Here is a 19,644-nt window from a genome sequence, read left to right on the forward strand (position 1 = left end):
TCATTAGTTTGCACCAAAATTGCATCTTCAGGGGATATTATCCATTGTAGATGACCTTGTAAGTGTACATCTATAAAATGTGGACACACTTCTATAGACCATTTTACTTGAGAATACCCATGATAAATAGCATCTCAAGAGGTGGCTTATAGCTTCCTATCTATGACATGCAAGAGCTATGAGATTGTGGCTCTCAAATGAACTTAGTAGAGCAAACCCTTTCAAAGTACACTACATAATGAAATATTCAAAAATAAAGGCAAGAGTGCCAATATCCAAGAATCAAGATTGAATTGTAATGCAAGCTAAGCTAAGTGAAATTCAAATGCAAGAGGAAGCTAACAAAGAGTTACAAGACCCCCTAATTAGAGTAGATGAGCTAAGATATTGCATAAAAGAATGACTAAGCTAAATGCAAGTAAGAGAATGCAAGTGCAAGATGAGTGCAAATTGAGTGTTCCAAGTGCTCCAAGTACTCCAAAAGCTCTAAGAAATCCTACCACATAAAATAGCATGAGAGTGTAAGAGATACGAGAGAGTGAGGAGAGAGTATCTTTTTAAAGATAAATGGATGGTAGAGATTAAGAGGCAAAATCAAGGGTGGAGAATGAATCTCATGTTGACTTTGTGCACAAGAATCTCAACTAAGAAAGGTCAATAGATATTTTTAAGAGGCAAAAGATGTGTTGAGGAGAATTAAAGTTATTTTGAAAACAATGATTTCTCTCAGATAGAAAAGTAAGATGCAAGATTAAGGGTGGAGAATGAATCCCATGTTGACTTTGTGTACAAGAATCTCAACTATGCAAGATCAATAGATATGCTTAAGAGGCAAACAATGTATGGAGGAGAATTAAAGTTATTCTAAAAATAAAGATTCCTCTCACATAGAAAAGTGTGCCCTTCATGTAGAAATGTTTTTTTCTTTTATTTTTAAAATAGGGAAATGTCTTTTCATGTGCACACTTAGGATAAGAGGAACTTTGGGGATTTTATATAATTAAAAGGGGACAAGTTTTTTCAATTAAATAAAAGACTTAGGAAAAAGTGGTCAAACTATAGGTGATAATTTAACAAATAGTAAAGTGGTGATTCAAAGATAAGTGATAGGTAAGTTATGAAAAATTGCTAGAAAGGAAGCTCTTTGTCTAAGGACCATTTTTGGGTGATTATGTAGTAAGTGTTAGAGTAATTAGATATTTCATAGTTAACTCTATTTCACTTAAGCTAAGTTTTAGGCATCTAATAATTAATTCATTTATTGATTATTATAATGTAACCTAGATTAGATTCATGTAAGGTTTTCCATCTCCTTTTATAAGAACAATTTCTCTTTGTAATTCATTGATTCACTTTTGATTATAGAAATTTCTCTTTTTTCTTATCAAGAATGTCTCATCTATGGATCTAGGAATATCAGCCTCCATAGCTTTAACTTCTCTCTTTATGTGACAGGTGTTTGCATGTAGGTGATTCTTGGGAGCTATGGAGTTGATCTTTCATCAGCTTCAACATGGTATCACAGCTCCAAATCTTCATGCCCATGTTTTGTTCTTGAGAGATTTGGCATCAGTTTTCAAATATGTGGCTTTCAGAAGATTTTTGTATTGGATTTGGGGACGCCTATTTTTCAGAGCAATTTGAGCACAATCAGACTTCACTGTTGAGCTCATAGAGCTTGAAAGCCCCCATTTCGATATAAAATATGTATAGTTTGGATGATGTTGAAATCTAAGGCAAAAACAATTTGCTTCCAAGGTGTTTTGAATTGGGCACAGATCTCGAGACTAAGGCAATTTTTTTATTTTATTTATCAAACAAAAAATCTTTGCAATTTTTTTAACAAAGAGGCATGAATGATGGATTTTTTTGGATGACAGAGGAGCACTTTATTAAAACTGTATGTGCATGATGTTGGAATTCTTTAGAATAACTGAGAGGGGGGTGAATCAATTATCTAAGGTCCAAATGTACAATTAAAACTTTTCACAACTAAGTGAACCCATATCCATAAAATATTTTCATCATGCATGCATCCATTAGATCATACAATCACCTAACCTTGTAGGTTACTGTCAAATCAACTTTGCAGAAATGTAAACATAATAAATAACAATTCAATAACACATTTGACACAATGATTTAATGTGGAAACTCAATTTGGAAAAAACCACTAGTAACATGCTACTCATTCTCACTTTTCTGAAGTGATGCCCTATGAAAGGCCAACCCTATTAAAGGTTACAATGCAGACTATTAAATGTGACCTGGTTAAAGGATTTCAATCACCCTATTAGGAGTGAGCCTTGTTAGAGGACTTTAGATTATTCACTTGGAATGTCACTTGATTAAAGGATTTACAAATAACTGTTAGGTCAACTTTAATCCAAAGGATTTACCCTAGATTGGTACAATGATTTGAAAGTAACAGTAAGGTTTGATCTAATAAAAACTTACAACACATTTGCAGATTGCAGATCTTTGTTACAGTCCTCCATTCTACTTGGCTTTCACACACTTCAAAACTAACAGCTTGTTCACCCTTCAAGCATCCATACCCTTAAGACTTCTTGCTTTGCTTGCCAATGCAGTCTCTTCTCTTAGGTCACTGAATGAAGCAATACCCTAGACTCCTTGTCTTCCTTAGGTTCTCGCACATGACAACATTTTCTTTTGACTAACAATCTCTATAAATAGAAAATTAAGATCTTTTTTCATTCATCCTCCATCATCCATTTTAGGGTTAGGTTAGATTAGGTAGGATTCAATGAATCTACCCATCATCTTATTTCACTCCCTTCTAGTAACTTATCCTTCAATCATCTTTGAATTTGCCTCAAAATGGTTCACCATGAATTCTATGCCACTAGCTCATCAAGCTTGTCATCCACACAATTCTCACAATCCAAGAAATCAAACTTTTCAGCTTAGATTCATCAAATTCATGATCTTTCTCATAATGCTAACACTTGACATTAACTTACTTTTGATGCTCGGCACATACTGCGTTGCTTAGCATCCACTATCAAAACACTCAACACGAACTAAAGTTTACTGGTGCTCAGCATCAACTAAACTTTACTCGACTTACATTGAAATTGACTTTACTCGGCTCCAACTGCTTTTACACTCGGCTTACACTAACTTTTTTTGGCACCTATTATGCAAATTGTTAAGCTTGGTAGACATACTTCATTTAACTTGTTCTTCTAAACTTAATCAATGTAACCATCCTTTGCAACCTTAAGTAGATTATCAATGCACTATAATATCATTGTCTTAATTGATCCTTGTACTCCTTTTTCATATCATAACTCAACCTTTCCTCTAGGTACTATTGTTACCTTATTTGATTAAATCCTCTTCGTCAATCAAACAAATGATAGTACTCAAATCATATAAGCTATTGTCTTACCAACAAGTAGTACGTTTGGTATCAGTGACAAAATAATGATTGAAACACATTTTCATACTTGTATCAATATGTTTTCAACAATCTCCCTCTTTGGCATTGATTGCAAACCCAATTGACCAAACTTAATTAGTACAACCAAAAAAATACCAAAAAGAAAATCATTCCTTGTATTGAAATCTCTCCCTCTATTAGCAACTTTTCATCTTCTAAATAGGTTACAAAATTCTATTTCAGTCAACTCATCCTTATGATTCACTCTAGATCACTTCTTATATCTCCCTCAGTAGTCAGGATTTCTCCCTCAATAGGATTAGGATTTCTCCCTCTTTGACAATAATGCCAAAGACTTGTAATCTTAATATGCAGATATGAACATTTTCAGTTTCTCCCTTTGTCACCTAACTTGTGACTGATTTGTAATTTCAGCTCTTTGATTACTTTAGGCAGCTCCTAAAGTAGGATCCATTGCATCAATATGTAACATATGTCAATCAACTTGTTTGATCTAGGGTACTTCTTAAGATTCTTAGATAGCCTTTGATAGGGGTATCACCCCTAGTTTACCTCTTGGATAGTCATGAGCATCCTTAGGTAATGCTTTTGTGAAGATATCAGCTATTTGCTCTTTTGTGTTAACATATTCCATCTTCACCTCTTTATCTTGAACTAACTCTCTCAAGTAATGATACTTGATTGCAATGTGTTTAGTCTTTATATGCATCACAAGACTCTTTGATATATTTATAGCACTTGTATTATTACAATAAAGTATCACAGGTTCAGCGATTTCCTCCTTCATACCTTTGAGTAGTTGTTTGATCCATACAATGTTTTTATAATTTACTGTAACAGTAACATATTCAACTTTAGTAGTAGATTGAGAGATGCAATTTTGTTTCTTGCTAGTCCATGTAACTAGCCTTTTGGCTAAGAAAAATGCTCCTCCACTGGTGCTCTTTTTGTCTTTAATATTTCCATCACAATCAGCATCAGTGTAGGCTCTCAATTCAAATTTCTCATTTTTCTTGTAGTATAGACCATAGTCTTATGTCCTTTCAGATATGTCATTATTCTCTTAATAGTCATCAAATGATTCTCCTTGGGATTAGCAGAGAATCTTGAAACTAGCCCAACAGATAATGCAATATCAGGTATGTTATGTACTAAATATTGTAATTTGTCAATCATAGACCTATATAATGTTTGATTCACCTCGGTTGAAACATCATTCTTTGACAATTTATAGCCTATCACCATAGGTGTACTTACTGGCTTTAAATCCTCCAATCCAAAAGTTTTCAGTATCTCCTTTACATACTTTGACTGAGTGATGTATATACCATATTTTATCTAATGTATTTGCAAACCCACAAAGAACTTGATCTCTCCACACATAGACATCTCAAATTATTTCTTCATTTCATTTGCAAAAGCCTTACATAAAGTATCTTAACCTCCAAATATGATATCATCAACAAAAAATTTAGATAATAAAATACCTTTGTCTTTCTTTGTCTTCAATTACAAATTTTTGTTATCATTAGTCCTCTCGAATCCAATATTCACAAGATAATTATCAAGCCTTTCATACCATGTTATTGGTGCTTGCTTCAAACCATATAAAGCTTTGTGTAGTCTACATACCATTTTTTTTTTGTTAGCATCAAAAAATCCTTTTGGTTCTTCTATATAAACCGTTTCCTCCAATATACCATTTAGAAATGCAGACTTAACATACATTTGATAAACTTTGAAACCTTTGTATGTAGAGTAAGCAAGCAAAGTTCTTACTCCTTCTAGTCTTGCAACAAGAGTGAATGTTTCTCCATAGTTTATCCCTTCTTCTTGTGCATATCCTTTACAAACTAATCTTGCCTTGTTCTTTGTGACTTTTCCATTTTCATCTAACTTATTTTTGTATACCCACTTGGTGTCAATCACGTTTTTGTCTTCTAGCCTAGAAATTAGAGTCCATGTCTTATTTTTCTCAATTTGTTCAATCTCTTATTTCATGTGTTTATTGCAGTCCACATCTTCTAAGGCATCTTTCATTGTTTTAGGTTCATGCATGCTAAGAAAACATGTATCATTTCTCAACCTGTTCCTTGTCATTGGTGTAGGAAAATAGACAAAAATGTTTTTTCTTTTATTTTTAAAATAGGAAAATGTCTTTTCATGTGCACACTTAGGATAAGAGGAACTTTGGGGATTTTATGTAATTAAAAGGGGACAAGTTCTTTCAATTAAATAAAAGACTTAGGAAAAAGTGATCAAACTATAGGTGATAATTTAATAAATAGTAAAGCGGTGATTTGATCAAAGATAAGTGATAGGTAAATTATGCACAATTTCTAGAAAGGGAGCTCTTAGTCTGAGGACCATTTTTGGGTGATTATAGTAAGTGTTAGAGTAATTAGATATTTTGTTATTAACTCTATTTCACTTAAGCTAAACTTTAGGCATATAATAATTAATTCTTTTATTAATTATTATAATGCAACCTAGGTCTCCAATTATTTGTGTAGCAAGGTGATGTCTCTTGACATACGTAGACAATCTTGGTTTTGCTCTATTTTCCTCACTTGGTCTCTCAACTTCTAAATCACTATGTACATCTCTTTCAGTTAGTTCAACATCTCTTTCACGTGCACTAATCTTAGAATCAGAATGTGCCTCAACTTCATTCTATAACTCAGCACTTGGATGTAGCTTGGTTCATGAATGCAACTTGGTATTCATAGTATGTGACTTGGCAGTCAATGAAACTTCTTGTTGATTTACAACTTGATTTACAACATCTTCATCCACATGAATACCTTCATAAAAGTATACAAATGATTTTTTATTCTTTTGATTCCTTCATAGCTTCAACCTCATGTACTTCTATATATTCATCAAATTTCACATTTGCACTTTTCGCAACTTGGTTAGTGTTAGTATTTAAACACTTATAAGATTTAATCCTTGTGGAATAACCAAGGAATATACCTTCTTCACTTTTTGCATCTAATTTACCATCTTGAAATCCTTGAGAATATAACACTTGCTTCCAAATACTTTAAAATATTTTACGTTGAGTGAGTATACATACCATAGTTCACAAGGTGTTGAATGAGTACCTTTCTTGACTTGCACATGGTTCAAGGTATAGACAATTGTACTTATAGCTTCTCTCTAGTATTTAAAAGCAACATTTTTCTCCATCATGAGTGTCCTAGCATAATCCATTATAAACCTGTTCCTCCTTTCAACAATTTCATTTTATAGAGGGGTCCTAGGAGTAGATGTCTATCTTTTGATTCCTCTATCATTACAAAACATCTCAAACTCATTTGATGTAAATTCTCCTCCTCTGTCAGATCTCAAACATTTCATATTTTTACCTATTTACTCTCAACTCTTGCTAAGTACCACTTAAACATTTGGAAAGCATCACATTTCTATTTTGAAAACATAACTATCATCATTCTAGAATAATCATCAACAAATAGCATAATGTACTTATCTCCTTTGTAGCTTTGCACTTTAATCGATCTACACAAGTCAATATGAACAATCTCTAATATTCCTTTATAGGTATGAGTCTTACTCTTAAAACTGGACTTTTTCATTTTGACTAATTGACATTGTTTGTAAATTATATTGTTAGTTTTCTTCAACTTAGGCAAACCTCTAACTCTTCTCATATTACTGATACTAACCAAGTTATAAAAATTAGCATGACATAACCTCTTGTACCATAGCCACACATCATCAAATTCTACAACTAAACAAGTAGCATCCTCTATTACAAGGTAGAATAGATTACCTCTAGTTTGATCACCTTTTTCAATTAGTTTTCCATCAGTATCATATATCTTAGCAATCTTATTTTCAAACTCAACCTTAGAACCTAAATTATTCAATTGTGACACTCTCAAAAAATTATAGTTAAGTCCTTAAACATAATAAGCATTGTCACATAAGATCCTTTTTGTGAGTTAGATAGAACCTTTTCCTTTTATCAAACAGGGTGCATCGTTACCAAACCCTGCATTGTTTCCATCATAATAGTTCAAGGTAATGAACTTACTTTTATCTCCAGTCATGTGATGTGAACACCCATTGTCAATGATCCATGTGTCATTCTTGCTCACACAAGACACCAGTGCAATTGCCTCATCTTCATCAAATTCATCCTTCATTGCAACATACACCATTTTATCATCATGATCATTAGATCCATCTTCTATTTCCTCTTCAGCAATGTAGCAAGATTTATTGCCTTTGTCTTTGTAATCTTTGATTTCTTCATCTCTTTTATTTTTGTACTTGTCTCCACCTCTGTAATTCTTCTTCTCTGGACATCTAGCAGCAATATGACATTGCTGACCAAACTCATTGCAATTGAAACACATGATAGGTAACTTACGTTTGAACTTGTCTTTACCTCTGTGGAATCTCCTTGCTAGTAGTGCTTCAAGTTGATCTACATCTTCCTCATATGTATCACTGTCACTAGACACATATTTTACCTTTTTCTTCTTCTTCTCATTAGGTTCCTTCAATGACAACTTGCCTTTGAAAGTAAATTCAACATTATCAGGTTTGTAATTATCAAAATTAGATAGCTCAAAAGTAGTGAGCCTACCTACCAGACTTTCAAGAGTCAGATTAGTGACTAGTATACATCTTAATTCTTGTATTGCATAAACTCTAATAGCATATATAGGCAATAGTATTTTACAAACTTTTCTTAGCATTGTCTCATCATCTATTTTACCATTAGCTCCTCTTATTGCATTGACAACATCTTGTATCCTAGAGCAATATTGAGCAATATTCTCACCTTCTTGCATTCTCATATCATCGAACTTACCTCTAAGACTTTCAAATTTGGCTCTTAGAACATTTATGTCTCCTCCATAGATAGGGTGTAGAGCATCCCACATTTTATTTGCACTGTCATAACCCTTGATATCATCAAACTCAACATAAATTAAGGAAGACGCAATCTCCAACATTACCTGGTTGTGTTTCTTTCTTCTTTTTTGGATCTTCGGCAGTTAGGGCTCTAGCAGGATCAATAGGCTTAGTGGTGATGGTAGATTGTGTGTAAGAATTTTCCTAAGGGCAAAATTTACCCAGGAACTAAGAACTCAAACACAAGCACACAGTAGACCAAAAATGGATATGATCAATTAATCAGAGTATGTTCGAATACATTGCTCTATTTAGAATGTGATGTTCAAACACACTAGGAGTGCCTGTATATAAAGGCCTCTAAGATAAATCTAGAATGCCTCATAATCAACACCATGATGTGTCATACAACCAAGCACATGTCCACCAGATATGGGCTATCCTCCATTAAGCACGAAAGTAAGTGCGATGATGAGAGGATAAGCCTACAAGGGTGTGACACGCAAAACAGTCTTGTAGCCACCATGTGCTAAAATAGAGTTGCATACTCCTGTGTTGTCTACATGACAACTCAAAAGGTGTGCAAACTCCTAAGTGTCTCACAAATAAAAATAATGAAAAATAAATAAATAATGCATTAACCTAAGTAAACTTAAGTAAGTGTAATAAGTAAATATTTATTTACACCAACATTGTGCATGATCTCCAAGACCTCCTAGGTGTAGCTTCATCAAACTTTTCCATACAGAAAAGTTATCTCTATTAAGCTTGGGTACCTCTCTCTTTAACATCTTGATATTTTTGCTTCTAGTACCTTCAAAATAGTCCTCTTAAGTAGATGGCTCTGATACCAATTGTTAGAATACTTTAGAATAACTGAGAGGGGGTGAATTAGTTATCCAAGGTCTAGATGTACAGTTAATACTTTTCACAACTTAGTGAACCCATATCCATAAAATATTTTCATCATGCATGCATCCATTAGATTATATAATCACTTAAACTTGTAGGTTACTATAAAATCAACTTTGCAGAAATGTAAACATAAAACATAATAGATTCAGTAAGACATTTGACACAATGATTTAACGTGGAAACCCAATTTGGGAAAAATCACCAGTAACATGCTACTCATTCTCACTCTTCTGAAGTGATGCCCTATGAAAGGCCAACCCTATTAAAGGTTACAATGCACACTGTTAAATGTGACTCGATTAAAGGATTTCAATCACCCTGTTAGGAGTGAGCCTTGTTAGAGGACTTTAGATCATTCACTTGGAATATCACTGGGTTAAAGGATTTACAAATGACTATTAGGTCAACCTTAATCTAAAAGATTTACCCTAGACTGGTACAATGATTAGAAAGTAATAGTAAGGCTTGATCTGATAACACCTTACAACATACTTGCAGATTATAAATCTCTATTTTATTCCTCCATTCTGCTTGGATTTCACACACTTTAGTTCTAATAGCTCGTTCACCCTTCAAGTATTCATACCCTTAAGCCTTCTTTCTTTGCTTTCCAATGTAGTCTCTTCTCTTAGGTCACTGAATGAAGCAATACCCTAGACTCCTTATCTTCCTTAGATTCTCACACATGACAAACTTTTCTTCTAACCAGCCATCTCTATAAATAGAAAATTAAGACCTTTTGTCATTCATCCTCCATCATCAATTTTAGGGTTAGGTTAGATTAGGTAGGATTTAATGAATCTACCCATCATTTCATTTCATTTCCTTCTAGTAACTTCTCCTTCAATCTTCTTTGAATTCGCTTCAAAATAGTACACCATGAATTCTATGCCACCAACTCATCAAGCTTATCTTCCACACAATTAACACAATCCAAGAAATCAAACTTGTCAACTTAGATTCATCGAATTCATGATCTTTCTCATAATTTTGATACTTGGCATTAACTTGTTTTTGATGCTTGGCACATATTGCATTGCTCGACATCCACTATCAAAACACTTGGCATGAACTAAAGTTTACTAGTGCTTGGTATCAATTAAACTTTACTCGGCTTACACTAAAATTGACTTTACTCGGCTCCAACTGATTTTATGCTTGGCTTACACTAACTTTTCTTGGCACCTTTGTGCAAATTGTTAAGCTTGGTAGACATACTTCATTTAACTTGTTCTTATGAACTTAATTAGTGTAACCACCTTTGCAGCCTTAAGTAGATTATAAATGCACTATAATATCACTTTCTTAACTGATCCTTGCACTCCTTTTCCATATCATAACTCAACCTTTCCTCTAGGTGCTATTGTTACCTCATTTGATTAAATCCTCTTCATCAATCAAACAAAGGATAGTGCTCAAATCATATAAGCAATTGTCTTACCAACAAGTATCAGGTTTGACATCCGTGACAAAAAAATGATTGAAACACATTTTCATACTTGTATCAATCTGTTTTCAACACATGAATCTTTGGGCTCAATGTTATGAGGGGGAAATTGCGGGGCACAGATCAAGTATAGTACCCACTTTTTAATAAAAGGGGTTAATTTATTTTTTTGTAGCCCCCATGGGCCCCTTAGTACCTGTCTTATACTGTTGAGTGCCAAATCAGTGGACTCTAGTACCCTAATGCACTTAACCTTTTCATGGGCACCCTTTGATTCCACACATAAACTTTGAAGGTCATGATTTCTTTGGGGCCTTGCATTAGTTCTCCAAGCCACGTCATCGATCAACCCATAATTTTGTTTGGATGCAACACGTGAAGGGATGCACTTAGCAATGGACTTTGATCAACCCTCTCATCCATTGATCCACGTCTTGTTCTAGAAATTTACATGGTGCTTTAGAAATATTGATGGCAGCACATTTGTGGAGACTTGATTGATTCTAGGAAGCCTCACACATGTACTTGGTCTTGCTACATGTACCAAGGTGGCCTTCTCTATGCTCAACATGCCACATGCCAAGTCTAATCTCCAAGTTCTCCACATGGTTTTTGGGTTTACGCACCTGTTCCATGCATTGATTTTGGCCCACATTCGAGACAACTCTACCTTTTTCATGGAAATATAGAGTTTTTTTTAAATGCATAATTTTTTTTCTTGGCTTTTCCAGTCGCTTGGATGTATTCACGTGATGGAAGTTTGTGGTTTTACCTAGCTGGCTTGCCACCTCATAAACATTGCTTCCATGTAATGAGCACACTAAGCATGAGATTGGGCACTCGAATTTTGTGGATTGTGCATTTTTTTTGGAAGCGTTGCCTATTACCTTGGGAGTTGCATTTTTTTTGGAGACTATGCCTGTTAGTGTAGTTTTTTAATTTTTTCTATTTTGCTAGGTTTTTCCTACACTTTTAATAATCTCGCTTAGGTTAATAAAGCATGTCTTATTAGGTGAATGGTTGTGAGGTGTCACCTTCCTACATGTGAGCATCCATTAGCTATCTTGGGAAGATACTTTGCTATCTTTAGTCTGATAGATGGTTGCTCCTCATTGGTTGGTGTTGCCACCTCCTCCCTCTTCTTAGCCTATATAAGCATGCTACCTGGCTTGTATTTGTATCTCTTGTTTTTGCTTCCTCTTAATGCTATTTTGCTTCTAGCATTTGCATTACTCTCTTGGAGACTAACTCTATGATGCTATTTTGATTTTGTATCATTTGCATTCATAGTTTAGATTTTTACTCTTTGCACTAGTTTTCTGGGTTATTAATCTTTTCAGATTCTAACATGGTATCAGAGCTTTTCTATGTGCAAGAGTAGATTTTAGTTTCCTTATTTGAGAGATTCAGAGGGGGCAAATAAACTTTATTGTAGTTTTTTTAAAAATGAAGTATGCTCTTCTCTTGCATCTTTGGATGATCCTGAGAATCAGAAAAGTTTTGACAAAAACAGTTTTTCTCTGGGGTTTCAATCTCAAATCTGACAACCAACTTGCATATTTGGAGTTTTCAATCAGTTTTGCAGGTTCCAGCATGCCATTGATGGACTTGAGAAGCTGATCCAGCATTTGCATGTCATATTTTGGTTGCTGGGGTCGTTTTCTAATTTTTGGAGCCGTTTTTTACTGTTAAAGGCGTCTGATTTACACTACAACAACATCTTCTATTCATCAGCAAGAAAAATGCTTTCTGGGTTTTGTTCACAGCCTCGAAAAACCATCTGGGTATCTTTTAGATTTTGCATGCAAGCTGTATATTTTTCAGAATCGAGCATGCAAAGCTACAGCCATACCCCTCTCCATTGGCAGCCGCAAATTTGAATGCAGTTTTCAAATAAATTGCAGATTCTTAGCCGTGACTGTGCACAGTTCTTGTTTTGGAAACTTCGGAGGATCATAACTTTCTCATACGACCTCATATCGAGGCGATTCTTTTTTTGAAAGTGCATGATTTTTCGAGTAGATCGCAGTGGTGCTATTTGTTTTCTTGATTATTGTGCCCATGTTTCACTTTTAACATATGCTCTTCATGAGGGTTTGTAATGCATTGAAATCAAGACCTACTTGTGGTTTTTTGGCCATAACTTTTGCATATGGAGGTATTTTTCCAATCCGAAAGAAGCGCCGAAAAGCTGGTTCTGAGACAGAGATGTTGGTATAGGTATTTTTGAGTTTTGGTGCAGTTTGGTTGCCTGTTATGGTAGTCGAAGCTGGATGTTCTATTTTGCACTCCGGGAGGCGTATCTTGAGCTTCCGATCTCCAATTTTTGACTTCTTTATATCGTTGGAAAGATCTTTCTGTGCTCTTTCCAGTGATGCTGGTTGTTGTTCCAGATTCTATTCCAGACACATCCTATTTAGTCTTTTGCATTTTAGCATTCTGGTGGATATTCTGTTTGTTTCAGCTCCGGAGATCGATTTTGTTGCTTCAGTTGCTTCGTTTTGGGCTTTACCTTCTGTTGTTTCAGCCTTATGTTTTTTCTGATCATTGTTGATATTCACTGTAAGCATCTTTATACAACGCACTGAGATAAAGTGCCACTCTTGCGTTTTGGGATCCTTTTCATCATTGTGATTCATTGTACTCGCACTATTATATAAAGTGCCATGGGGGGGATAGTTGTTTGCCGCTTATAGGCCCTCTTTCTCTAATTCCTCATGCAGTGTCGATGACACATGCCTTTATTTGTGTTTGTACCTCACTCTCGATGAGTTTGGCTCCTGTGTTGTAGGAGATTTTTGGCCCATCTTTTCAGCTGCCTGTCACCTCACCTACCTTAAGGGGAGGTTATATTGTTGTTCTATGCTTCTTTGGTTGATGGTTCGTGCCTTCTATTTCCATGGAGGTTCCTTTGGTTGATGGTTCGTGCCTTCTATTTCCATGGAGGTTCCTTTGGTTGATGGTTCGTGCCTTCTATTTCCATGGGGGTTCTACAGTTCAGCATTTTGATAGAGTTTTGTAGTTCTTCATGCTTCAGTGATGCTGCTTCTTCATGATCACTCCTTGTTCCTATTTTAGGGGACAATTTCCCTAGCGGGAGACTTCTTCAGTTCTTCACTAGGTTCTTACCTCTTTTTGGGGGAGGGTTTTTCCCTTGTGGTTTTCTCTCTTTCCCCGCTTTCAGAGGTTGCATCTTCTTGCATTGTACTTGGGTACCTAACATGGCCTCGTTGCCGGGACCCATTTCTACATCCACCTAAGCTTCGCTTATGGGGGGGTGTTAGTGTAATTTTTTAATTTTTTCTATTTTGCTAGGTTTTTCCTACACTTTTAATAATCTCGCTTAGGTTAATAAAGCATGTCTTATTAGGTGAATGGTTGTGAGGTGTCACCTTCCTACATGTGAGCATCCATTAGCTATCTTGGGAAGATACTTTGCTATCTTTAGTCTAATAGATGGTTGCTCCTCATTGGTTGGTGTTGCCACCTCCTCCCTCTTCTTAGCCTATATAAGCATGCTACCTGGCTTGTATTTGTATCTCTTGTTTTTGCTTCCTCTTAATGCTATTTTGCTTCTAGCATTTGCATTACTCTCTTGGAGACTAACTCTATGATGCTATTTTGATTTTGTATCATTTGCATTCATAGTTTAGATTTTTACTCTTTGCACTAGTTTTCTGGGTTATTAATCTTTTCAGATTCTAACAATGCCAACCTGTGGCATGCATGGAATTCCAAGCACTGAGGGGGTTATTGTAGTACATGCATTACTTTTGCAGGCCTATGTGAGAGAAAATTCAACACATACAATCACACGCTCCATCTTGGGTTTCATTGGTGGGTCACTCTCCAATCACAACCACCTTCAATGCTTGCAATTTTATTGGGAATCTACATTTTTTTTTGGAGTTCTTGTAATTTTCATATTTGTGGCATGATAGGTGGATTTTTGTTCATTATTGGTAGTCTCTTCAAAGTTTTGTGCTGGTATTTTTTGTATTATGCGAAATTTTTTATGACATTTTTCCAAACATGCTCATACTTGGCCATCAATTTTTTTTTAGGCACGGGCCCTTTACCCGGCACATATTTCCAATGATCAAATATTTTTTTTGATAGGGATCATTTTCTAGCATTTTTTTGCCTCGACATTCATTTGACTATCAAATTTATGCTCATCACTTGTTGATGTCAGCATTGGATCAACATTCATGTTTGCCCTTCAAACTCTGTTTGGACCTACCTTCACATTTTTGTTCATATCTTGTGCATACGAACTCTATTTTTTGCAAACCAGATATCACAAAAAAGTTGGTTTTAAGTGTGGTACAGTGGTACAAGTATTTTTTAGTCTCAAAATTCACAAAATTCACATAGCCTCAATGTGTGTACTACTCTCAGTTTGGTAGGCAAAAGAAATCTCATATAGTAGCTCTATCACTTGGGTTACTAGAACCTAATTATCATGGTTTTTGATGACTTTAGTATCAAGGTCATACCTATTGATGCACTCCATCACTAAATCAATACTTTATACAAAATTTTGAAACCCAAAATGTTGAAGAAACTTGCTTTCAGCCATTTTGGGAGTTTTGTATGTCTTTTTATATTTCTCACCCTTCCCAAAAATTCACAAAGATTGACATATCCCAAAGTTGTATCTCCTACTTTAAAGAGTACACATTCCAACCTATTAAAGTAATCATACTCATACCAATACTCAATTTATAATTAAATTTCACAAATTCTAATTTTACCACTAACTACATACAAATAACAAAGTAGATGAGCAAGGTGTATGACTATGTGATCAAGGAACTTACTAGATAAGTGCTTATGTTATGTAGGAAATTTTGTACTCCATCCTCTTCTTTGTCACTCTTGATCACAATTTTCTTTGAAATGACATAATTTATAAAAAGAAACATTAAATATAATTAGTCAAGAATTCAGTGCTTTTACTTTTCACCATTAATTTCACCTCTAATGGTGTAGATTATCATTTTCAAAAGTTTAGAGATAAGTTTCTATATAGTCCATTGAACTTACACACTTTAGAAATGTTTTTTAAATAATATCTTCATTCATTCCTTTATGATCTAGGGATTTCACCTTTGATAATTAAACAATTGTGCTATTTGTTTGATAACATTAAGAGGATATATAAAAGTGTGGCATCTTTCATTGGGATCTAATGATACTTTTGAAACTCTCTTTTTAATTGAAAATTTTACTTTCTTTTTGGCCAAGAAATCTTCCCTTACGAGTTACTAGGAACAAATACTATTTCTGGAACCAATTATTGAGCCCAATGTGCTAAAGAGGAAGTTCACATTCCTCTTTCATTTTCCACCAGTAACTTTAGAATTTTAACATATAATCCTTTAGCTTTAAATAGTACTTCATAATTGAAATTATCTTTCCACCTTGAGCTTTGGATTCCCAATGGGAGTTCCAGAAGCGACATTGAACTCCAATGATCAAATTTGTGTTGAGCTTATTCACTTAATGGAGAATTTAAAATGAAAAATGAAGAATATAAGTGGCATGCATGTTGTCAAAAATTGACAAATAAAAGAGAGCATGATCTTAGACCATGAGATACACCCACAAAATACTTGAAGTACCAAGACTTAAACCATTCTAAAAATAAGATCAAATTATGATGTACATTTTTTAACTAAGACTTGGGTGCTTATAGAAAAACTCAATTAAAAAAAACATTGTCAATTATGAGTCGAGGATGAAATTGGGAGCTCATGAGGAAAACAAAATAAGGCAAAGATAAAAACCTAATAGACAAAAATAACTTCACCTTGTTCTAAAAGGGACATTAGATCCCAAAATGACTTCCATAATGCTACATAAATTCTTAAAAAATTTGAAGAAGATTCAAATGACTCTAAAATGGACTAAAAGACTAAGTTATGAAGAAGGGACTAAAACATAGGCAACACTCTATATTAATATTCCTTAAATGTAAAGCTACCCAAACAAATAGGCTTGTTTTGGGTAAGCCAATTTTTTTCCAACAATGTTGTAACAGTAAATATGGGTTTTATTTTTCTTGGCTAACTATTATCTTTGCATAACTATCCTTGACATTATAGATGCCTATTTTAACCACAAGAAACAATTTTATCTAAATACCAATACCCTGTCTACTTATACATCCTACAAAAGTTTCACTTCTTGAATCTTGAGAAAGAGATTGTTGAAATCCTTCTATCTCCACCCATTTAAGTTATCGTGACATAATAAAAAACATATCCCCTAGCACAGCAACCTCATTTCTATATTAAAATATTTTGTACATTTAGTTTATCTAAGACAATTCCAATACTAGGATATTGTGCCCATGAATTAAACTAGAAAATAGACTTGCTCCCACCATGTATATCCCATGAGATGTAATTAACTAATATATTTGACTCACATTTTTTTCATAAAGTTTCACACTCAATATCTCTTAGGGGGTTTGGAGGTCTACAATGTGCTCTTTGGTCTATCATTGTCTAGATACTTCCTTTGTAAAATTTGTGCTCACTTGTTGTGATCTAGGTGGATCTAGAAAAGCCAAAAAAAATTATAGCCTTGAAATCTCTCAAATTCGAAAACATTGCAAAGAGCTCATAAAATTGGACCTAATGCAATTTGAAAGGTGTTAAAAGGAGCTCATATGAAAAATGTATGCTCAGTCAAAGGTCTGGTCAAACTATTGAACTAAAGGTTGACTAAAAAATGTAAAATTTTAATTCTCTCAAATCCATGCAAAAATTATGCCAAGTTGTCATTCTCATCACATTGATTCCAGAATTATTTTTGGTTTTAAAAATGGAGTCTGTATGTAGAAGTGAGAGAGTTGCAATTGTATTGCATAGCATTGTAAACGTGACGGAGCTAGGCACAAGCATGTTGCTAGCAAGTTCCTGTCATCACAGTGTAGAAGTGGGAAGCAGATTATAACTCCATGGAAGACCATGGTGATGTAAGATTTTTTACATCATAATAATGGCATCGATCTTGCAAGTTTGCAAATCTAGAGACATGGCCAGATTCTAGTGAACTCTGAAATCAAATCCCTTTTCTCTTGTTCTCTTTGATGCATGTTTCTATCTACTTAGTTATTTTCTACATTTCTAAGTATTCTTTACTCAATTCACAAGAAATTTCAGTATCGATCTTCATTCTAAATATGATCTTGGTGAATCTAAAAATTAAGCGATTAATAAAAAGAAATTTACATGTCAAGTTTGGTATCAAAGCTAGTCTGACAAGTTGAAAGTGTAGACCCCTTAATCTCATTACATCACTAGGTAATCTTATTTAGTTATCTCCTAGGACATTATTGATTAAATATTTATTTATTTAATTAATTAATCATCATCCCCTAGTTAATTAATTAATTTAATTAACTATAGTCCAATTGATAAAATCAAATGATAACCCAAAATCTATTTATCAATTAAATCCTTATTCCTCTATTAAATTTAAAAAAAGCCTCAAACCTACTTCTCCAATTTTATTAAATAAATCATTTAATAAATCATCCAAACCCCTAAAACATCCCTAAACCCTATCCTAACCCCTAATCCAACCCATTCACCCATACTAACCTCACTTAGCCAGCTAACTAACCCATCCCATCAAAGCTAAGCCACTTTCCCCCTAAACCCCTTTCTAAACTAAGTCTAATCCCCCTCCTAAGCATGTGCACAACTTTAAGCAAGGGTTAAGACTTGCTAACCCAAGCTAAAGTCAAAAAGTCTCCCTTATCCTCTTCCATCCCTATCCAAGAGCATTAATGGCTCTTACATGCCATTAATTCCTCTTACATCCCTCTTACACACTCATCCTCCCTCATTACTCCCTTTGACCAACCCTTATCACATCCTCTCACACTCATCCTCCTTGAGACAAGTGTCACTCCCCTATTGGCTTTAAACAGGCACAATCCATGTGCTTTCCTTTCAAAGCATCTTAGCCCTCCCTCACCATTCTTCCACCCTGACCCTCCATTTCTCTACCCCTTAGCCTATAAATAAAGCCCTTCCCTCTCACAATCCATCATTCCACTTTTATGAAAATTTATAATGTTATTTTGAGAGCTTAAAAACTACTAAAATACCATCATAATGTTGAAATTCATCCATACCTTCATTGTTAAAACCCTAACCCATGTACACACTTGGTAAAAACCCTCACCCTTTGGAAGCTTGAGCACAATGTGAGCATACATCCCTTATCTCATCAAGGACATAGCTTCATCATCATAGGTTATGCCCAAGGAACATACCATTCTTGGTTTGCCTTCCTTTTGGTGATAACCTTGGTCCTATCATAAGTGTTAGCTTATTTAGTTTTGTGAATTCTTTTTATTAAGATAATATTCCTTTATTACACTACTAGATTAGGTGACACATTTTGGCATGCCCGGTGGGACCCCACATTCGAGTCACTATAATCACACTTTTTATTGTTAATGTTTAAACTAACCAAACTTGCATTTTGTGTTTGTTTATGTACGCAAGTGGTCTTCTAACATTTTTTACAAGCACCAAAGTCCCTTGCCAAGAATTGTGCTCTCAACCATAAAATCAAAATCTAGTTTAATGAACATTTTAGCACCCTTGGTTCGTGATCCCATAACCACAAAATTGTGAACCCACGGCCCCGAGATCATGGCCTAAACCCGTGAGAATGCATTCCCATAAAGGCGGGATCACTCTCTGCTCCAAACCCCATCGTCACATGCAATTAAAAATACCACCCTCAATCCCACTGACCAATCCTCCTATGGGAATGTGAGTTTTTACTAGCGAGATCACTATAAAACCTATGAGAATGCTTGACCAAAATAACTGAGCCTAGAAAATTAGTTTTATCCTTTTGCTCTCAATCCCACAGATAAACTTGCTTGTAGGAATGCATTCCTTGAACCTGTGAGATAGTTGTTTTGTGGGAT

This window comes from Cupressus sempervirens, chromosome 11 (genome assembly GCF_028749045.1).
Source record: "Cupressus sempervirens isolate cs-2001-9-10 chromosome 11, ASM2874904v1, whole genome shotgun sequence".
In the NCBI taxonomy this organism is placed as follows: Eukaryota; Viridiplantae; Streptophyta; class Pinopsida; order Cupressales; family Cupressaceae; genus Cupressus; species Cupressus sempervirens.